Source organism: Cyprinodon variegatus, unplaced genomic scaffold (genome assembly GCF_000732505.1).
Source record: "Cyprinodon variegatus isolate N-32 unplaced genomic scaffold, C_variegatus-1.0 Scaffold421, whole genome shotgun sequence".
NCBI lineage: Eukaryota > Metazoa > Chordata > Actinopteri > Cyprinodontiformes > Cyprinodontidae > Cyprinodon > Cyprinodon variegatus.
Window position 1 is genome coordinate 537,730 of NW_015150874.1, and position 10,426 is coordinate 548,155.

Below are 10,426 nucleotides of genomic sequence, written 5' to 3' on the forward strand. Positions count from 1 at the left end.
GGAATGTTTTCTACCTGCTATTAAAACGAATCTATTTTGTTATTCTGTCTGTCTGATAAAAGCCTAATAATACGTAAGGAATTCTAGCCATTAAAAAATTATTTTCTTAGTCCAAAAAAAATAGAATACTTACAGATAATGGTATGTTTCAATATGTTATGTTACGTTTCCATTTAATTTTGGGAGGCCTTCAGCAAACCATGGCATGACGAGCTGTTGACGTAAAAAAAAAAAACAATTATCTTGGTGTACAATTCTACTTTCTTTATTTATTTCCCAGTACTGATGTAAAACCTTTATTTTTGGTTGCCATGGTAATACTGTCAGGAACATCTCTATGTAAGGCTGTCTGTAGTTCACATTTAGACCACGTCTGATGTTCTTCTGAGTTCAGGAAAAGATGTTTTGTTTGTGGCCTCTGCTCAAACATTGACCCTTCTCCATACGACATAGTTACATCAGTTCTGCTGATGCACTTCAACACTAAATTTGTTCATGCTCAATATTGTTTGGTAGCCTGTTGACTAAATCTGTGTCAAATCGTATCCTTAAAGGAGATCCTTTTGTATCTGCTTTGAAAAACAATCTTTTAATTGTCTATAAAACTCAACATTTTATCAAAATAAATATTAGTGAATGCAAAGTGTAACTTCAACTCTTTGTGAAGTAAAATCCAGTGAAATTATAGGTGGAAATTGTATTTTTTATTTTATATTTATCTCTATTTCTCATTTAAAACATGGGGAATAATAATTATACACAGTATTATTACATAGGGGTAACATTTTTTGTTTACAGGTATGAAAATGCTGATGTGTCGGTTGAAACTGAGGATTTAAATTACCTAATAGGTAAAGAAATCTAAAAAAAGTTGCTGTTTATTCAGTTCTGTTCAATGCATGCTAATCCAACAATCATAAGTCCTTGCGGAATGAATAAAAATGAAATTATTTATTTCAGAATGGTCTAATAGGTTTCAGCATGGTCTGGTTCAACATTGGGAACATGTAGAACAGTGTTTAGCACTTCACCTCAGTGCAGCTCCAGACCACAATGAATGGGAGATTTATCAAGGTAAAATCTATTTGTCCTCTGCAACACAACGAATTATATTACCCTTGTAAATAAAGAAATAAAGAAATAAAAAGAAACCTGACTGTTAGAATATCCTGATCCAACCCAGATTTAACAAAAATGCTTTTGTATGTAAAATAAAGAATTCTTTTTGTTTTTCAAAAGAGTGTAAATCCTTGTCACTTTTGTAATTATTAAATAAATGAATAATTGCTCTTTTATATGTTTAAACATATAAAAGAGCAAAGAGTTAACACATGGACATACAACTGTGCTTGAAAGTTTGTATACATATGTATATGTGTGTGTGTGTTTGTGTGTGTGTGTGTGTGTGTGTGTTTATGTATTCTTTATTGGGAACGTATGTAAACTTTCAAGCACAACTGTAACACTATGCATCAGCAAATCCTCTTAATTTTATGTTGCTAAATCACTCTGCATTTAAAATCTCACCACCTGTTGAAACCTTATCTTATGTCACAGTGATATTTAGATTCAAACTGGGAAAAAAATAAATGCAGTGAATGGATAAATGCGGGGGGTTTAGGCAATTTTCTAAATACGTAATAATGTAATAATATTTACAGCAGCAATACTGTGCGCCTAATCTATATTGGTTAGAGGCATTTAATTATAAGATCATAACAAAAAAAAATCTAATAATGAAAAAAAAAATATTTGAAATATTTAATCTAGATAAGTACTGATGAAAGAAATCTGCCTATTAATGTAAACATGGTGATGGAGGTATGATGCCGTGTGGCTTCTCGGAAGTCTGAAATCCTCTGCTCGCTTACATTAATCTATCGAATGGAATACAAATGTCATCAAACAATAGGTTTAACAACAATTTTAGAGGCTATGAGTCAACAACCTAGTACAGTAAGGAGAAAGAAATCACATTTTAGAGAAAAAGGAATGCATACCTTGAAATAAATAAAGAAATCACAAAAATATACTGAAGTTACCCTGAATGTAACTTAATACCTTAGTGGAAGTAAATACCAACAATATAGTTATTTTACACCCCTCTAAATGTCTAATTATTTAAGTATCTTCAGTTCCCTCTATAGTTAGTGGACTGAATTCATATAACATTTTTAAGTCATGCTTAACTTGAGGTGAAACAAGGCAAGGCAGAGACCAGTGATAGGAACCAATACTAGGTCAGGGTCATTCTACACTGTACCATCAGGAAAATGAACGCCCACATCATCTGAAATTTTCCAGATGAATCACTAAAGATAGACCACATTTTTATAAAGGCCTTGCTTCTAAATACACCCACATATTTATTCTTTTCTGCTGTCTAAATTAATCATCATAAACACATTAATGGAATTTAATTTATCATACCTGTAAAATTAGTTGAGCAGTTGTTCTTTAATTACATAGAAGAGACCTAGCTGACATCCAGAGACACTAACTTTCCTATATCTACCATAAAACACAAAAAATAGTCCTAAAAAAAAAGCATGCTATATTTGTCAGCTTTAATCTTAGTATAAAAATGTATAACTACATTTTTGCTGACAGTTTATGATTATGATACTAACAATAAGAAGGTTTAATTAGGAAAAAATTATTGATAATTAGGGAGTAATATGTTGCCACCCCCTGAGGGAAACAGGAAATCCTCTGGTCAGGGCTGGTCACCCATGCTCCGCCCCTGAACTGCAGCTAGGGTGCTGATATTTCCTCCATCAATAGGAGGGGGTAGCACAGAAAAAGCACAGATTATTTTTCCTTCTATTCAGGTCTCATATTTCTAAGTAATCCCTTGTATCTGAATGAATAATTAATATGAACAACGTTAAGAAAACACCAAATTAGATGGGATTAGAATTGGTTTCAATCAGATGGAATCACTTTATCAATTAGAAGTCAGGTCACTTTCATAGATAACATTACATTTGTCATATGTCCTCTGGTTATATCTTTTTGACAAATGATATCCTCGTTTTTAGTTGTTACTGTTTCCCAGAGGTGTACAGGACATCCTGACTGAAAGTTTTCTCGTGTTTTTGCAGGAATGAACATCTAGATCCTTCGGAGTAGTAGCAATAGCAGAAAAAATATATGGGATGAGACACCAGAACAGCATGCTTAACAAGGCTGCTCATATTCCCATCACATTATGATGGGAGTTTGTCAGCTTGGTCTACTTGAAGTACGTGCTGCAGTGCCCTGAGAAAGCTGGCATTGGTTTGACAGATATGAAATCCAACAGCAGGTTGATTTGGAAAGTGTGTACCTGCTTCACAGGCAACTACAAGGTTTGAATGCCTATAACTCTGCTTGTGGACAGATTTATTCATGATCAGCTGTAGGATGTGACTGTGGAGGGCGGATGTAAAGGACCTTCGGTTGTGACAAGGTTAGATAAGTTGATGAAAGGAGAGTGCATGGAGACCTACATTAATAAAAACAAGCTACATTTTCATACAGAACCCGTCAAAGCCTCACAAAGCCGTCATCCTATACTTTAAAAAAAAACATAACTCACCAGGACCCCTGCAAACTGCACATATGAGTGAATTTGAGAAATCTTTGCTTGTCCATTAATCAGATGTTGGAAATTTCATGCATCACAGCATGACTTTAGATTCCCCTTTGACATAAATGGCCATTTATCTTTTTTACACATTTTTCAAAGCTAGAGGGACAAACGTTTCAAGTAGAGTAGATTTAATTTAATCTTATTAAGTTAATAATTGGTTTATGATTTCATAAAAAAAATATTTTACTCTAATGTCTCTCTTTCTTCCCCTGCAAACCAAATAAAAAAAGGTCATTCTTGACTTTATTTCATACCTGTCCTGTATTAATGGTTTCTGCATATGAGCACATGCAGAGCTGAGAAAATTTGAACAATTGAATCATTTTTCATTTGCTATTATTTATCAGCTACAATACTTATAACAACACAAGTTATCAAATGTTGTTTAAAATAATACTGATATGTATATGATATTAATTAAAATATTTAAGTTTGAATAGATAAGATGTTTTTTAAGCAACTTTATAAATTTTAGAACCAGTTATCTTTTGTCACTTTTGATCCAATGAAGAGAATTCTCATATTTTTTTTATTGCAAATTTGTCTGAATAATCTAAATGACAAGTTACCACCCAACATTCGTTGAACAGCTTTTCATAGAAAAACTGCAGATAATTGGTTTTAAATGAGCATTGATGCAAAAAGGCTTGTCGGTCTAAAAAGGAAAAGTGTTGTATTGATGGAGCATGCAAAACGCGACATATGAATGATTTAAATTAGTTGTTTCCATCTGTTAGAAGTTCTACATTATGCAGTTCTTGTTGTGTTTTCCTTAACAGTCCCTTTCAAGAAAGGTTTGTTATTACATATAAGGAAAAGTCAAGAGGCCAGTTTATCATTATTTTTGGATTCTACCAGAACTAGAGAAAAGAGATATTTGAACAATTTTGAAGATTTTTATTTTATTTATTTTTTTGACATGATTAGTTAATTGATTACAAATATTTTACGAATTGATTATAGTTTGTTCAGATTTGTCACTTTATGCAGAAAAAAACAAAACAAAGTTGCTCCTGGGTGACTGACGTTCAAGTTGGCAATCAATCCACTGTATTTGCTGTCAGTCTGGATGGACCTGCTTTGGGTAATTGTATATTGTTGGGTAAATCTGCTCTATATAGCTTTATCAGTTTGGGACCTGCAGAGTTAAGGCACTCTGGATTATTCCCAGTGTTCCCCAGGCAGTTCCAAACAAGTTGTGATGGTAGGGTGGATGGCAATGAATTCTGTTTTTCAGAAAGGACAGAACATTTTAGTCTGAGTTTTTTGTGTGTTAGTGTTTCCCTATTATACTTGGATGTGTCTGAGTTTACTGTGATGACAAAGAAAAAGCCCAAACAGTGAAAAGTTTGTCTATCCATCTTCATCTATATCGGAAGGACTGAGCTTATCTCCAGTGATTATTAGATGGTCTTCAGTCTACAGGGATGTTCAGTTCAGGTATTTAAACCTTCACAGTTGACTGAGGTGCCTAAAAAGACACAACCTTATTTTTAAAATAAGATACATTTGCAAGATTTTTAAAGTATTTAACTAAATGAAGTTAAGAAATTATCGGTTTGGTGTTTTAATCATTTAGTATTTAACTTTTTAAGATAGAAAAATAGGAATGAAACATTATTAAGACTAGAGGTTCTTGGAAATATTCAGTTTAAAAAAATGTTATTATCCATTCCTATTATCTGGCAGCTTGAAAGACAGATTTGATTTGGTGTTAAGTTCTTTAATGAGGCTTAAGGACTTTAACGCAGTTTTACAGTAACACAGTTTTGCACAGTATTTCCCTTGCATTAGACACTGGTTTGGTAGTCAACAACTATAACATGTCTGCTCAAAAACCAACAATGTCTATATTTTATTTTTAAAAACAGTCAAAACTTTTTGGTTCTCATCCTATTTACAGTTCCTTTAGAAATGTACAAATCTCTTTACAGCAGAGAAAAAATTGATTTAAAGAATTTTTCACTATAGCTGTTCTATAAACAGATCCTCCTCTGCTAAAGAGCTATATGACTGCTGAATAACAATGAATGACCATTAGGCTCTTTAATTCCTCCGAGTATGGTGGATTTGAAAACAAATTAAACAGGTACCTTCTCTGCCTTAATGTATGTTACATATTTCCATTAAAGGAAATAAACAACATTATAATGTTTGAACTGTACCATGAAATTTCTGCCTTTTGAACTCCAAGAAAAGGCAGGAATTTCATCAGGCCAAATCTTTGTTCTCCGAATGTTTTACATCAACTTTATTTCAACATATCTTAAAAACTGAACAGTGCTATTATATTTGAAGGTTGTTTAGAACAACATAAAACATATAGAGTGAGGCAGATCTGCTAAAACAAACTCTTGTTTTGTAAAACTTTGTGGTTAGCTTCCTTGGGGATTCAGTATAATTCTTCTAATTTCAGTAGTATATGGGTCCTAAACTTAGACAGGAGTTAGGCAGACCAGTATGTAGGCTAACCATAAGTTTAGATAAGAGTTGGAAAAGTTCCGTAAACATCAAACCCAGCCAACAAAGTTGCAGGAGAACATTATTGATTATAAGTAACCAGAAAACCACACAAGTAGGGAAATTTGGAATGATTATACAGGGAAGTGATTCCAAGAGCAATAAACAGGTGACTAAATGAGCTGCAGGGGAAGCTGAACAGTGACAATAAGGAAAGAAAATTTACAAATAATACAAAATGCATTGAAAAAATAACTACATAACATAAGTACTGGAAAACAGTGGGACTGAGTAAAGGAATCTTTAAGCAGAACTCAAATTTTTAAACTCAAATAAGGAATATTACAGAGTAGTTCCTACCGTATTTGCTCTTAGTGGTGACCTTTAAATATAGATATATAAAACAAGGAGACTAAAAATATCTTATAAATATATGAATTCTCACAAAAGAGGAAGACAATGTTGGGTTGGTGTAAATAAGCATTGGTATCCGGTGTTCATCACATTCACACCCTGAAGGGAGGAACTGTCTGTGGTGCTGTTCTTGTTTGCAAATAGGGGTCTGTAGCTCCGATATGAAGGTTAAAGTCTAAACAGTTTGTGTGGAAGATATGTGGGGTCTGCAGAGATGCTAGCTGCTCTTCTCCAGACCTAATGGCAAATCATTTCAGAACAGGAACAAGGGCTTCTTCAGATGCTGACAATTCAGAATTATTTGGGAAAAATGAAAAGTAAAATTCATAACTGTCAGAACTTTATAGGTACAGAAATCTGGATCTATAATCTTTGAACATAAATTATGTCCTTTTCCTTGTGTACTGAAAAAGTTTGTTAACAATTAAAGATTTTATGAAAATGTTAAAAGACAAAAGTCTAAGGACTTCTTACATGATCTAAAAATTAGAGCTAATTGATTTCAAAAAAAGAAAATGCCATTACTACAGCTTCATAGCTTAGCATTTTGAAACTGTAAAATACACCACAGCACAGGGAGAAATTCTCCTTCACTGCTGCATAAAACATATATGATCTGAGTTATAGGTCAAGGCTCTGAAAAATAAGGTTGGGACATATAAAAAACACAACTCTGAAAACGAAATAGAGCTGTAAAACAGCCTGTGGAGAAATTCTGATGTTCTATATAAGAACAGTGAAAACAGCCGAGGCTGGCAGGTGGATAGTTAATCATTCAACCTGACATTTTTTTGAGCAGTATGGCAAACTGAGGGGTATATTGCAGCTGATGCCTTATGCAGAGCTTTTAACTTTTTTGGGGGCATTTTTTTGAGTGTAGAAGCTTATTCAACATTTAAGAACATGAAAAAACAATTTAAAGAGGTTCCTTTTTTGTGATGAGGAAGGAGAATTTTACATCCTAAACTCAATTTAGTCTTCAAAAAAATCCTGGTGGTGATATTTCATTACCTGAGTTGTCACAAGAACACTTGTATAAAACTCTGGGTGCCTCGGAAATCAGGAAATTAAAGTTGTAAAATCAGTAGAGCAAAGACAAAAACAAAAAACTACTTTAGCAGGCAGAAACAAAGTTATTAATGTTTATATTCTTATCATTATTTCAGCAAATGTTATTGCAAAAATGAAAGCATAATTTGATGCCGCCCTGTCAAACTAACCATGCCAGTACATTCTAGCAGTAGACAGCCAATGTGTTTTTTTGTGTTTTTTATATTGTGTATAAATGAATTTGTCAGCCTCTAGCATGACAGCTTGATGTAGCTGTGCTTCTGTGTGACAGAGACAAACAAATCTGACAAATGTGTTGTTTTTAATAAAAAATAAAAAAAAACACTGGCAGGAATTCGCATGAGAAGCAGAAATAGTCACCCTATCACACACACACACACACACACACACACACACACACAAAAATATGTAAAGAAATTAAATAATATCTGGCCTTATAAATAAGGAAGTTACACTTCAGCACAGGCAGAGACAGAAATATAATAAACTTATATTAAAGGTGATTACAAGGTGCCCCGCCCCCTGAGAATAATGAGCCGAACTATCCTTGAAATGTATTTCCTGTGGGGAATGAGGAAATTGATTGTCTTCACAACAGATTAAAGCCACCTTAAGGGCCTACTAATCCACAGAAACCATTTTGTGCTTCCACCTTCAGCAATATCTCAGTCTGTGCTTTTCCATTAGCCTTGCGTGTCATTTCATGTAAGGTGTTCATTAAGGATACATATGTGCCATTATGTTTCCCAGAGCTATTTGCTGTACAACCCCTGGCCTTTTAGCTCCTCTGCAACTTAGATACAGTTAATCTTGGAATATCTCTGACTTTTTACTTCTGACAATTACGGTTATGTGAGAAAAAAAAAAAATCCCATCTTAGTTGCCTTTTTTAGATTTTCTTTTCTTATTAGGACAAAGTAATGCTGCTCACTGAAATTACAAAGAATTATTAAATATTTCCACCAAATAAAAAGGAGTTTTAAGGATATATTAGAAGTAACTACAATAGAAAGTGTTATGATAATAAACAGATTTGGATTAATCTGAAACGTAACTATTGCTTATACAGTAAATATGCCTAATTTCTTCCCATTTAGTCACTAAGCTTTTTTTCCCCCCAGATATTTGAAAACATATATGAGAGGGCCTCATTGTGCCACATCTGAAAAGACACATTAAACCTTTTTGAAGTATAGCAAAAGAAATTTGTAATAGAATGACCTGCAGAATAGCTAGGAAAAACATGAAGAAATGAAATAGCTTTGTTTGACCAACTATATCATTAATTTGACCATATATCACCAAATACATCTGACTTGAAATGTCGATCCTCACAAAAAAGAAATGGTGCAACAAACCGATATGTAAGAACAGGTCTACAAAGAAAGCAAATCATACGCAATAAAATAAACTGAGAATGTGAGCAGGTTGATTTAAATTAGCATTTGGAAAATTCCCTGACTTCTATTAATCAAAATGAGACACCCCGACTTCTATAAAGTTCCAAGTCCAAGTGTTGATAAAGTGCAACACTTGGACTTGGACTTTACCTATGTTACCAAATAACCCATAATTCTTAAAATATCAAAACTCTAATGTATATTAATATTTATCTACTGTTAAAAATATTTTTTCCTACTTAACAATAAGCTAAACAAAACTAAAACTCCACTTTTAGTAGAGTCAGGTTGTGTGGAGGTTGTTTAAGGAATCAAATGCAGAGATTGAAGCAGAAGGGATTTCTTGTAGGTTTAATATTTCAAAGGGCAACAGAACCAGAAGTCCACAAACAAAACACAGAAAAAACAAAATCCAGGAGACATCAGTGAAAACACAAATGAGGAGCAAAGAAACAATGAGGAACTAGCTAACAGTAATTGAAGAGTATGAGTATAAATGTGAGACTGAACAAAGACTAGGCTAATCAGCAGATTGGGAACATCTGGGGACAGAAGACTCTAGAAGGAGAAGGAGACTGATGCAAAAGGGCAACAGAGGTCAAACAAGAAATACATAAGAACTCAAATAAAATCAGAAACAACTAGAATGACACAAAATCTGAATAAAACCAATGAAAAAAAAAGAAAAAAAACTTAAACAGAACCAAAACCATGACAGGTAGATTTCCAAACAGTTGCATATCAGATATTTCACCCTGGAGAGACTGACGTGGAAAATAGAGCAATTAGAAAGGTTTTATTGACATAAATGAAATAAGTTCTTTGGCGCTCAGACCCCGGCTAAAGACATGATGCTGTGAGTTGAGATGAGATTGGATAAATAATTTAGGAAGAGGAATAGTCTTCCTCCTGGTGCCCAAACACTAATCTAAGGCTACGTTCACACTGCAGGCTTTAATGCTCAATTCCGATTTTTTTTTGCAAAATCCGATTTTTTTTACGTTCACGTTCATGTTTCCAAATATATGCTTGTTCTTTATGTGATCTGTTGTGTAAACAACAGTCATGCAATGCAAATATCCCGCATGCGCAGTAAAGGATGTGAAGATGTCACAGACCAGGCTCTTTTTTTCTGGAAGTAAACATAGATGATAGTGCCGGCGCGAATCTAGCGGTCTTTTTCAACCATAAAAACTCAATCTTTTCAATATGTTTAAACATAAATACTGCTCTCCGCATCATCATCTGCCATGGTTGTTGTTTTTTTGCGTAGCGAGACGCATAGTAGGGACCAGTGTTGTGCCTGAACGCGTTCATTGAACGAAAGTTCATGAACTCGTTCATATTTTGGGCGAACGTGAACTGAACGTACTGCATTAATGCCTGGTGAACGTTATTGTGAACTTGTTCATTCTGGCGTCTGTGAACGGCACGCTCTCTCAGTTCA